Raw genomic sequence first — 13685 nt, forward strand, 5'->3', positions numbered from 1 at the left:
AGACATTAAAAATTTTGAAAAAGAAGGATTTATTGTTGAATTTTGAGCTAATCATAATCATGCCATGTACTTGTACCTATAATTTACATTGAATTAGTCTGAATTCATGGTTTCCTTGTATAAACTCTACGAGACTGGTAAATTGTGATTTTTTTGTTCACTAGTTAAGAGAGATATTGAGGTGAGGATAATCATACCATAAGCTCATGATGTTTAATAGGACATCTTATCGAATGATACTTATTAGTCAACTGTGCTGGTAATACCTGATCATTGATCAGAGGGGGTTGGCACCCCTCCTTTTTACCAGAAAATTAGTCATTTGCATCTGTAAAATTGACAAAACATGGTAAATAATGTCTTAGCATCACCATCACATTGGCTTGCACCCCTCCTTTTCAAAGTGTCTGGAGCCGTCCCTGTTCACTAACCTGTAAATAGCTTTCATCATATTTTGCTTTAACCGTTTAGCATGAAACAATTTGCCTATTTTGAAACTATTTTAATATTCTCCATAAAAGCAATAAAGAAATATATTTAAAAAAAAGCAATACAATGCTTAGGTAGCAAACCATGTTGTACTCCAGCAATGCTAGAGGTTGTCTGTCAAGCTATTTTCTGACTGTGTGCCATCCTGGGGTATAGAGGAACAGAATTCTAACCTCTTACGTTGTAGGAGTAATAGGGACGGATCCAGGATTTTAGATAGGGACGCACAGTAAAAATTCTGCCGAGCGGAGCGAGGTGAGACAAATTTTGAGGTTAAATTTTTGAAATATTATAGAGTGGGTGCAATGTAGATATTTTTTGTGGTAAAATTAGCGAGAAACTTAAAACCGCCTAAATCTACCCCTGACAACCCATGCCTTGCAAATTTTAGGGGGCGCACGCCCGCCATTCCCCCACCTGAATATGCCTCCGAGTAACCATATTGATTTTTATGAGTGGTGGTCGGGGCTAGGATCAAGGCAGGACAATGATATATGATTTTATATAAATACAAAGATGCAATAGGCGAAAAAAGAAGGTACTGGTTTGAATATTACATAAAAAGATCCAGGACTCAAAATTTGACTATATAGCCCCCTTTTTTCCCCTTACGATTCAAATGGATATAGAAATTTATCATTATTTACCTGGGAGGGGGGACTGGTAATTTTGAAATCATATAAAATTTTCTTGACCCCAAAGATATTTTCTTATCCCCCTAAAAACATTTTTTTTTTAAATGTGATACCCCCTCTTTTAAACATGTGTATGGAGTTTTCATATAACAACTCCTACATTATGCCACAGCTTGCCGAAACTACGCAGAGTTTTTGTATCGCGCTAGAATTCTAACAATAAACTTCTGGAACAGGGTTGTGTTGCTACAAGATTAAAGACATCCCTATAGAAGTTTTATGTTATGGTCGTCGTCATGAAATCGTGGATCACTACGGTGAATCCATCTGCGCCATGAAAACTGATTTGTTCAACATGTCATAGTTTTCCTTTCCTCTTCCGTCTTCCCCGGACTTGACTTTTTATGAGCAACTCGGCGGGTGTTTCTAGAAAAGCAGAGGACGCTTACTCTACTGGCGCACCTGGTCCATGCTCCAAGTTTTTAGTGGAGTCATAGTTGCTCATTTGCTTTTGTTAATTTGTATATTTGATTTTAACAAAATTTCATGTTCTTTGTACGTCTGTTTTCCATGTCTGGTCTTTGTCCCTGGATAACATTCTTCTTATTACCGTTATAACCGTAGTTCCCTTGATTACTCTTTGAAGCAAAAGCAGTTGAGATGTTTAAGAATTCTTACAATAAAAAATTAAAGTCTTCATTTCCAAAACTTGATAATTTGGAAAAGTCTGATCAAAAACAAGCAGAATCAGACACAGCTCTTGAGATTCAAGATATTGGTAAGGAAATTGAATTGTCAGCAGGTAAGTCGGACCAATTTGATTTAATAATTGTAAATGTTTTAGGTCCTGGTGGTTATGTTGATGTGTGAACTTGATTTTACCAGAGATCATGCATGTGACAATGAAATAAAATGTTTAAAAGTGGTAAAATATGTTTTAATTTGACTGGTGTAACTAAAAATTTGGATCCCCCTTGAAATCCATGTGCAAAAAAATGACCCCCCCCTCTTTGAAGTTATAAATAAAACTGACCCCCCCCCCCTTTGCCACTTACAGAAAAAAATGACCCTCTGCATATATGTACTTGCTTTCTTTAAATTTTCAAATAAATGTCGGCGGTTTGAATATTATTTGTAAATTATTATATAAAGCGTGCCGAATTTAGAGGTTTAACCCAAAAAAACAAAGCTGTTATGCACGTGGCTAATTACAATATTCGTTATGTTTCGGCTAAGTTTACAGCCAATGAAATGAAGAGCTCAGCGAGAACACAGCGTTACTTTACATATTTATCGGGCATATTTAAAGAACCCAAAGCTTTTCCGAGAGGAAATAATCGCCATTTTCTTGCGGCATATTTCTCTGTTTCCTTCCCCTTTCCCTATGATATCCCCTGGCGTTTTGGTCTCAGTATCGTATTAATTTTCCCATAGACTTCTATAGTGAAGTGCATATTTTTAGGATTTTTTAAAAAATATGTAAATTGATTCAATAAAACTTTCACTTATGTAGCATTTCTAAGGACATGTGAAAAAATAATTTCCCGCAAAGAAAATAGGGTGAGTCCACGAAGATCGGACATAAAAGTAGTCTCGAACTATAAATAGCCATTTCCCCTACTTTCACTTTCGTTTTGTACTCACCAAACCAACCTTTTCAGTGGAACATTTTTATGATATTATGTTAGATTTTCTTTTTAAAAAGTTCTTCATCTTACAGTGTGATGTTTGCTCTATTTTATAAGTCATTGTTCATATCTTTTGACAAAATATTAGTTTGTAGAGAGGCAAAAAGAAAATGCACTATATTTTTATAGCATCCATGTTTTGACGTACACCTGCTCAGGGATATGCAATACGATACTGGTACCTTTGTACTTTACTAGCAATCAGTTGTTGTAATTCCGGCTGTTCTATAGTAAACACGTTTACTATTAAACGTCTGCAGCTAGAATGAAAAAAAAAAAAAAACTAGCCAAGCCAACTTTGGCGCCAATTCAATCGAACACCCCCATTGGCCCATTTAAACACATGACCATACTCTCAATTAAAAAACGAAACGGAAATACATTATTTTTTCTTCTATACTCCGAAACGCAGAAAATATACTTATGAAGCTCCTTTGACATACTCTGTTTCCTATTTCAATTTTTTTCTTGACTTTTATTCCTTTTTATAGACAATTTAGTTTGGAATCTGGAATTGTCAGCGCATTTCGTTCTTTGCTTCTGATGAGAGGATTCTCATTGAAACGGATGCACAGCACATCGTGAATTTGCAAAATTATCTATCGACCTATATAGGTCTGAAAATATCCTTCTAGGCCCATGGACTAACACTTTAAATTCCTGTATATTGTACTTAGTGAGGATGGCATTACATGTATAACGCGGTGACATTTATGCAAAACTGAGAGACTACTTGTTTTGTTTACCAGGAAAGTTGCGGTTATTTCCAACTTTGTTCATTTTTGTATAACGTATAATCAGTTTCCTAATTTGTTAAGGGACACAGACATTTTTGAACTGAATTTAAGTGTGTTAAAAGGTGTAATATTTTTCCCACAGTGGCCATATTTAAAAGAGGAGGGTTGTGATCACGCCATAGTACTTTAACCCCGCCGCATTTTTTGCGCCTGTTCTAAGTCAGGATTTTCTGGCCTTTGTATGTATTGTTTTATTTTCAATTTCAGTTTACTTTTATATTGCTGTTGTATAAAGGGGCAACTATTTCGCTGTACATGTACATTTTTTTTTGGGGGGGGGCAGCTGGAACCTGCCCTGTGGTGTATAAGGGTTTCCTCGTCGTTCATAGAAGACCCATAGGTGGCCTTGAGCTGACATTTTTCATCCCAGCACATGGGCTTGCTCCCACTACCAAATATGCAGCCCCACTAGTATATAACCTACAAAAGGGTAATCCCAGATTTCAACTCATTTTTTTCATATAAAATCGAATATATTTCTATTTACTGCTCAGCAATCACTTTACAAATGATGAATCTAATGAATAAACACAAGTATCACTATCAAATACTTCAAATTAAATCAACACAATGCTTTGAACATTCAAGCTCCATATTTCTACAATCTCTTGGACCGAAAGTGAACATCTGCTTTGAAAATTTGTAATTATTTTTTTTTTAAATTATGCAATATAGTGTCCGAACCATGTGTTGTGTCCAAATAAGACTTAGTAGTAATTTTAAGACCTTTATATGCTTAAGTGTGTCAAAAGCTAATATTGTGTCCCAACACTTCAGGGTTAGACCACTGCGGTCGTATCATGCTGTTTTCGGTGAAGCTTTTTATTTAAATTTTCTAAACGACAGAGGAATATATGGAAACTCCCAATATTTTGGGAATTGATAGTCCTTAATAATGCACACAATCTCCCAGTTCTAGGATGGACTAATTGACTAACAGACCTTGGTCCACAAGATTGACTCCGAATTTTATAAATTACTGCACTTGAACGAGATCAATATGAGGTTTAATGGAGCAGAGTTCAATATTGTTGTAACTGCTCCTTAAAACCTCATATTGATCAAGTTCAAGTGTAGTAATTGTTTTATTGCATAAGGCTCTATTTTACTGTTTTGTGTAAAAAGTCTTATTTCAGTGATATCAGAATAAAATTTATCTTAGTTTTTGTGTACATGTGCATTTTTAATAATATTAAGGTAGGAGTATAATCGTACGTACATGTACAAAAAAAATAATTTGGGGTGATTTCGAGTTTTTCACAATGACTTGAATTCCACCCTTGTTAAAGGTATTGTTGAGACCTCTAGATTTGTAAATTTTCTCTGTTTTTTTTTCCATGGATGCAGTTTGAGCTTTAGTATGGTCCCTCTGACACTTATTCCATATCTTCATTTTCATACAGTTACTGAACCTTGATTTTTTTTTTTTATAAATATTGGATACCTTCGAATTCAACAAATTTAATTATAACAAGAACAAATTAACAACAAATCATCAACAAATGTCAGTTTTGCAGTTTGAACAGTTAATTGTGATGAAAATGGTAATTTATATTGCATATAAAAGTGCCACCATAATTATGAATGTGACTGGCAAAACTGGACCAAGAAATAACGACATAGTCCATTGCGAAAAGTTTGCAGAGAAGACTTCTTATACAACGTATCGTCTGCCGTCCTCGCTTCAGCGTAAAATGTAGATAGAATGGGTTTAATTCCTGATGTGTCATGGATTTTCACGTACATATTTGGTTGAAAGTCTTAGCGCTTGGTCTGTCGATTTTCGTGTGTTTTCAACATCCTTTTTCTTAATAATTGCAGTGATTTCTGAATTAGTTATATCGACAATTTTTCTTGTATTAACTCTAGTGCTGTCGGAGTCTACGCTGGTTGCTGCCATTTTGCAAACAACAATTGAGTTACTGAAAAAACAGTAAAAAAGAACCTTATGTAATAAAGTTCTTATTTTATTTTTGAGGTTTTTAGCAGAAGCGCTACTAGACCTAACTCCTTTTTTTCCAAAATGGGGCGAAGTATCTTTGGTTGCATTATAGGTCTACAGTATGTGGAGGCTTAGCCCTAGTACAGACTCTGGGGATCAAATCCTAATGAAGCTGTCTGAATAAATCGAATTTAGGAGTTATTTCCACATTTCTTCTTGCAAAATAGTACTTTTAAATTTGAGGATTTATGGCGTAATCACAAATGGGGTTATAGAAATGAATACTACTTTAATACAATTTTTTTGAACTGTAAAGTGCATGAATAATTTATACATGTATCTTCCAAACAATTTAAAATTTCTGCAAATTTCATGTAGTTTACTGAAGTAGCAGTCTTTATAAAAATCAGACAGGAGGTGATTCATGCATGTCAATTAAAAACCCACCAAATTAACTTTGATTTCTTGTTCAGAAATCCTTATAGATCACATAACCAGGCTTAGTTTTTCATTTGGAGGTTGTGCTTTTAAGATAAAATTTATTTAGATTGTACATGAAATTAGCACTTTACAAGAGTTATCGTTCTTGATTTGGTTTGATTTGGTTGATTTCAGTGGGAATTTAAGTAGCCGTCTTTGTAAGAATCATGCAAAATTTGAAAAATGTGATACACCCCCAATACGTATTTTTATTTTTGTAATTAAGTTTTTTTATGGATCTATATTATGAAATGTGTTATTATTCATTCAAATCTACCTGCTCTTAAGAGATAATCAACATCAAAAATCCAATATATTCTATTGTATTTGAGTGGCATTTACAGAGTTATCTCCCTTAATTTTTGATTCTACAGTGCATTCTATACAATTTTTATCTCATATGAGCACGGGTTATGCGAAAAACCAAATGTTAATTTCTGTTTACTGAAGCATTTTAAACAAAATATCAAAAATAAAAATATGTAGGCTTTCCAACCATCTATCACATTTTGCATGATTCTTAGCTGGAGTGCTGCTTAAAGTGTAATTTTCTCAAAGTACAAATCTAAATACAGAAAGGACTGGCATCATCTGATCCAAGGGTTTTTTCTATACCATGAATCACTTTACCATGGACAATATCTGAATTTTATATGGACTAGTACTTAATCATTGAAAAGTAATTATTTCTCTTTTAAAGATTGTAAAGAAATGTTGAAGTTTAATATATCATTAGTGACAGAGTGTTTTTCTATAAGCAAAATGACCTTCAAGGGAAACAATAAACGAAATTATCATAGTTCCCAGGGTCAATGTATTATTTTAATTGTCATTAAAAACTAATAAGATATTGAATATTTATTTTTTATACTTAACAGACTAATTCTTAGGATTAGTACATGTTGATAAAACTGATTTATGCTACCTCTTTTCAAGTTGAGCCCAGCAGCATGGAAGTTCCTACTATGTACTGGCTTCAAAAACTTCAGAAATCACATTATAAATATAGATTCATTTCCTATTTGTATCACTGCTTAACAACTAGACTTTCTATTTTACTTACTAAAATGGTTCAATACCATAAAAAATCCGATTTTAACTTTTTTGTAACAAAGCTTATGAAAATAGTGCATGGCGTAAACTACTTTTGGAGTGTTAAACATTCACCTGAAGTGCTTGATAAACTACATGTCCATTGTAGGATCTTTCGAACCTGTTTTAATATTTTAAACTTTATACATTAAACTTCCACATAATCTTATTTAAAAAAATCACATATCATATTAAATGGCCATTTAATAAATCGGGATGTAAATATATTTGTTCGATCTCTTTTAGATCATTTATAGTAACTAAAAACATAAAAACTACTTTAATTGGACTTCTATTGATATGCTTACAGCACTCGCATTTCTGTTACACAGCATCTTTGTACGCTTTAGCTTAACGTCGACTTATTGGATTTCCATGGAAAATCAATGGAATCACTTACTGTGGACATCTTTATGTACTGTTACGAATCACAATTTATGGTCAATAAAGGATCAATAAAGACCCTTTTTAACAACATTTGGTAGACAAATTTAATAACACTTTTAGATATATGGACGATATTTTGACTTTAAACAACAACGACTTCAACACACACACACACGCGTATATATATATATATATATATACGTCTCAGAGTGTGACGACGCTATTCGCTACACTGCTCCATCGGATCAAATTGATACAGGGAAGAAAACGTATAGAAAGGTCTGAAAAATTCCGAACGATGTTAGAACTGTCAAATTTGCGATGCAAATTTTTGGTCGTTCTCTCCGCGGGACTCGAACTCGTACCGCTGTGACATCTATGGCACCACCGCCTGCAGCGCCCTAGACCACTCGGCCAGCTAGGCTATATAAGAATACAGCTTTTGCTGGCCGGGTCATTTTGAAGACAGTCTTGAACAAAAACAGTTTACTTGAGAGAATCAGTTCTGATGCCAATTGTTCATCTGGATTACACCATTCTCGAATGCTATCATGGAAGCAACGATAAGAAACGTATGCCTCCAGTCGAAAGATGTCTCTTTCGTATACCCGGACTTTTTATGAGCAGCTCGGTGTGTGTTTCTAGAAAAGGAGAGGACGCTTACCCCATAGCTGCGTCTGGTCCGTGTTCCTAGTTTTAAGTGCAGTCCGTCCTGCTCATTTACTTTTGTTGCTTTGTACGTATTATTTTGATTATTGTATGTTCTTTGTTGTGTGTATCTGGTTTTCCTGTCTGGTCTTTGTCCCTTGGTGTATAAATTAAGCTCAGTAGTCCAAGCAAAATCCCGAAAAAAAATCGCGTGCGTCGCGGCCGCCATTTTCTAAATGACCGCCAACGCGGTCGAAAAATAGTACTTTCATTTTCTTTTTTTTTTATTACAGACGCCCTCAAAACTGACAACAATAGAGTATGAGACAGAATTATAATACCAGTACCTGAATATTGATTTCCGGTAGAATCTTGGTTCCTTGATTACTATTTCTTAATTTTTGCCGGAATTTTTATATCAACTTAACATGTTTTATAGGCGACAATAACTTAATCGGTGTCATTAATTTAGCCATATTTTTTCAATCATTGAATCCAAATTTCTTTTGTTTAAATGATAGGAAATGATATCTAATGTTTAAAATTTGATGGAAATAACCATTTACCATCGATTTCCATGATTGGTTGCTTTTTTACAACAAATACGAATACTGTCAGGTCGTAAAAGTATTTTGGGAGAGAAAAAAAAACCAACAAGTCAGGAACGTAGGCTGAATGAACAGTCCTGTAATAGTTTAGAGTTTATATATTTTTTTTGAAAATTTTATTTTAGACTGGAATGAAACTTCGTACCATAAAGCAACATCACACAGTCTTCCTACAGGGGATGAACGATATACTCTGCCGCTTGTTATACAATATCTATGCCCAGCGGCGGTGTCATTTATTGGTCTTGGGGCGGTAGCTGCTGCTGTAATGTCTTCAGCTGATTCAATCGTACTATCTGCATCAGGAATGTTTGCTAGAAACATATACCAAGCAGGACTTAAAAAAATGTAAGTTCAGAATCAACCGAATATTGACTAGTTTCTAAGAATGTGTAGATAGTTGTCTTGCTTTGAGATTAGGTGACAAATGTATATTATTACAAACATAGCAGCTCAGTATATGCGATACGCCGAAGTCCAATATGTCTAGACGAGGATCAATAACTCAGCCAATATGTATAACCTTATGCAATTATACATTTATTGACTCCTTAGTCCAATATGGCTTTTAACCAGGCCAATATAGCGTATTGGACGGGTACTTGGTAAAAGCCTGCTGGACGGCAGAATCATGTATTTGCGCACTATTGTATTGGTGGTTTACTAACTAACGTTCGAATATTAGCCTAAATATGATAAAAAATGCCAATACAATACAAAATACAAAAGAGCACCAATACGGGATATAGCCGTCCAATACGTCGTATTTGACTTGTTAAAATCCATATTGGTCTAGCGTATTGAACTAGTTAATCAATAAAGGTATAATTGCATAAGGTTTTCCATATTGGCTGAGTTAGTGATCCTCGGCTAGAAATATTGGACTGAGGCGTAGCCGAGGATCAATAGCTAAGCCAATATGGAAACCCTTACGCAATAATACTATAGTATTGGCTGTTTTTATCACAATTTAGGCAAATATTCAAACGTTGGTCAATAATAAAGTGTTGTGCATTTAATTTAAAATTACACGACGAAGTTAGAAGCTGTGCATTTAACAAAAAAGCTAGATATTTTAACTTGTCAAGTTGTACAAACAAAGAGAAAAATTAGACGTATTATGATTATGCCTTAAAGACTTTAAATAAGTCCCAGCATTACATGTACATGTATAACAGCACGATAAACTTTCATCGGTGAAATATTAAAGATATGATTACAACCAAAGCATATAATCGTTTAAATGTATTACGAATATTTAAAATAGATTTGGATAGACGGACCCTTTTCTTGAATAGTCCGATGTAATATGAGATACAAAGACTGTTATTCTAAAACTCAAAGTTGAAAAGATTCAAATTGATGCAGTAGGAATAATTACAGGGGGGTACTAAAATAAAAAAAAAACTATTTATATATAGAAACTGAATGGCAGAAATTTCATGTATGTGTTCGGCGAGAAAATAAAAAAACACTAATGTACAGAGTAATCAAGGGAATCAAGGTTATAACGGTAATCAAAAGAATGTAATCCAGGGACCAAAACCAAACATGGAAAACAGACGCACACAACAAAGGACATAAAGTAACTAAATAATACATACAAAGTAACAAAATCAAATGAGCAACTCGGACTCCACTAAAATCTGGGAGCATGGACCAGGTGCACCAGTATGGGAAGCGTCCTCTTCTTTTCTAGAAACACTCACCGAGTTGCTCATAAAAATCAAGTCCGGGGTAGACGAAAGAGGAAAGTATAACTATAACACGTTGAACCAATCAGTTTTCAAGGAGCAGATGGATACACCGTAGCGATCCACGAGTTCATGATGACGACCATAAAACTTCTGTAGTGATGACTTCAATCTTGTAGCAACGTAACCCTGTTCCAGAAGCCTATTTGCTATTATTATATCGCGATACAAAAAGTCTGCGTAGTTTCGGCAAGCTCTGCATAACGTATGAGCTGTGATATGAACACTCCATACGCAGGTGCTGAAGGGATGTTGCCACAGACGAAAGGAAAGTTTACAATTCTGAATAAAGTCATCACATTTGTCGTAAAGTTTGGTCAATATTTTTCCTTTACCATCGATTTCTAAGTGTAGGTCAAGATATGAGACTGACCTCACAGTGTCTGTAGTATCCTTTATTTCAAGTTCTTTTGCGATTTATCAAATCCCCGATATTAGGATTGTTTAAAGATAATACGTCATCTATATAGCGGAAACTGAGATTAAAGGATCTAGCTAAACGATATTCTTTCTTTCGGATCAGATCAGCTATAAAGTCAGCCTTATAGTGAAGGGATAGGGCAGCAAGTAGAGGAGCACAATGTGTTCCCTTTGGAATGCCGACCGTTTGTTGAAAAATGCGTCCACCACACTGGACAAATATCTTGTTGATTAAAAATTCCAGCATTTTGTAAACATCTTCTGTATATTTTGAAGATGATTTGGAATTATTTTTTACAAAGTACGAGGAATCTCTACCAAAAAACAATATATTATTACTGCGGATCCCGCTGAAGTCAAATCCTACATGCCAGACTACTTCTTCAGAGAGGCGAGCTAAATAAAGATCTTTCCGGCAAAATATTATTCCACCAATTATTATGCCAATGTGGTGAAATAGAATCTGCTAGCCACTTCTTACTCTTCTGTCCATTATACCAAGCGCTTTAGAGACATCATATCTGAGGTTCAAAACTTTTTGATACAGAGCAAACGCTTTAAATCAACAACCTTAATTAGTTACTTCTTTTGAATAATTTTTAAAATTGCTTATGGCCTGAGTAAATACTTCGAGCATTAAATATGAACCTCTATACTTTGCACCTAACTCACAAAATGCACATTATGAGCACTGCTTCCTTGAGGTATGCTATATATCAATGATATAACTGTAATTCACGATTTCAGGAGACGGATTGATATAAGACTTTAAGTCTTGTTTCTGAATCCTGTAATTAATTTGCTAGAGTTCATTTTATTCTAATACCGTGCGGGTCCGGATGTCAAAAGAATAGGACCACAGCAGCGCAACGCTTATAGTAAAAGGCGATTAAATAGTGCTCAAAACCCTTGCCAGGGGCTTGGGCGCTCTGTCCAAACAGCAACTGGGTTGTGTGCCTCAGGTGGTGGAATGGGATACCCCTGGCATGCTACATGCTGGCCCATGGGTCATCAGGCCACAACACGTAAAGACTGACCACAAACCATAGTGTTGCAACGTGTTGGGAAAGATGTTACGTTCCTCGCACGTTAAAGAACTCTGGTGTGGTATTCGATAGGAGTAGGAACATATGAGCTCCGTCAAGTAGGCTAAATTACCCGACCCTACCCACATCTCCCTATTTCCAGTGGCAATAAAAAATTATCAACCCTATTATTCTTGTGTCCCATCCCATTTCTCGTTTCATCATCGTTTCATGTTCATTTAACATCCGTTTCATGTTCATCGTCCGGACATATCTAAAATACTGCTGCTTGTGCGTTAAACACCAATAAGCAATCAATCAATCACTTTATTATATTGTTTTAACTTCCACGTCCTTTGCACCATAAATGTATAGGGAGGTTTCTTCAAAAATTTAATTTGGTTTCGAGTTTTCCATAGTATAGATTTAAAAACATAAAAAGGGAATTTAAGAGATTACTGCATTCGTGGTTCCTGTAAGCATTAAGGAAATACAATTGGCTTGTTATTTGGTCTCCATTTAATAATCCATGATTAACTGAAATGTAAATTAAATTCTAAATATAACTAATTCATTGACAACAATGCAATCATAGAATAAGTGTTTGATGCTCTCAATATTATTTTCTTCGTGACAAAAAATGACATTTGCCATTTGACATACCCATTACTTGCAGTCTGTTTTCATTGTATAAAATGGGGTGTATAAATTTCCTGTGAAATTCTTTTAATATTGTGAGTATTATTAAACCTTTCCCAGCTTTCCAAATTTCATTCCAATTAAATTCTTTGTTAAAGGTTTCTTCCCATTAGCTTTGACATTTCGGATTTAGCTTTTTATTTATTATTTTTTGGATAGTTACAAGTCGAATGCTTTCTGGATATATTATTCGTCTGTTAAACTTAAATACGAAATTTGTGGCCCGTCTGTAATAGTTAAAATAGTATAATATACCGAGTTTTCCAACGTTTTTTTTTTTTTTAGAATTTAGACGGTATAGATATGACATACTCATTACTTGAAGTCTGTTTCCATTGTATAATATAATATTAAATTTTAGAATATTCAGAGATGCAATTATGTTTGTCTATAAGTTTCTTGTATATAAAATTACAAGTTATGAAGTTCTAACGGTCTGAATCCCAAACATGTTAAATTCTTTGGAACCCGCTTTTGAAAAAAAAGTATGATGAAAAAGAGCTCTCTTGTTAAACAAGATGTTAATATTGCCAAAAGGCCTCTGGTTTAGTATATCATGGAAAGTGTCCGGCTTTTGTATTTCACTAACAAAGTGACACAAGGTTTTTATTGGCTTTATATAATATACAGGTATTTGTTTTATTTCGAAATCCAATAAAGTCGAACAGTTGCATATGAAGTAATCATTGAATTTATTATCATGTTTACGTAACCTATGTTTACCTAATGCATTCCAACTCGCCAGCGGAGCTTGACTATTTATAAATATTTTTGATAATACAACATGTAATATTACAAATATAAAAATTTATGTTAACCATTCCCATACCGCCTTTTTCCACCTCCAGGCAGCAAACATTTCGGTCAACTTGATTTACTTTCCCGTCCCAAATGAATTTCCAGATTAAATTATTTAGTTATACATATTTGTCTGGTATTCCTCGTGTTTGAATTTCAACTTTCCTTTCATCTGTGGCAACATCCCTTCAGGATACAAGAGCGCAATTATTTGTAATGCATT

General features: G+C 34.5%; 1 pseudogene across 1 annotated transcript in view; it reads left to right on the top strand.

Moving 5' to 3' along the window:
* LOC148612416 (high-affinity choline transporter 1-like) overlaps positions 1-9118 on the top strand; it is a 49914-nt pseudogene extending 40796 nt beyond the window's left edge. The window contains exon 7 of the transcript XR_015924607.1: positions 8892-9118. The product of XR_015924607.1 is annotated as a high-affinity choline transporter 1-like (transcript). The remainder of the gene's footprint in view (positions 1-8891) is intronic.
* The last annotated feature ends 4567 nt before the right edge of the window (positions 9119-13685 follow it).

This window comes from Perna viridis, chromosome 7 (assembly GCF_037379345.1).
Source record: "Perna viridis isolate PV_CMFRI_1.1 ecotype Kerala chromosome 7, ASM3737934v1, whole genome shotgun sequence".
Lineage (NCBI taxonomy): Eukaryota > Metazoa > Mollusca > Bivalvia > Mytilida > Mytilidae > Perna > Perna viridis.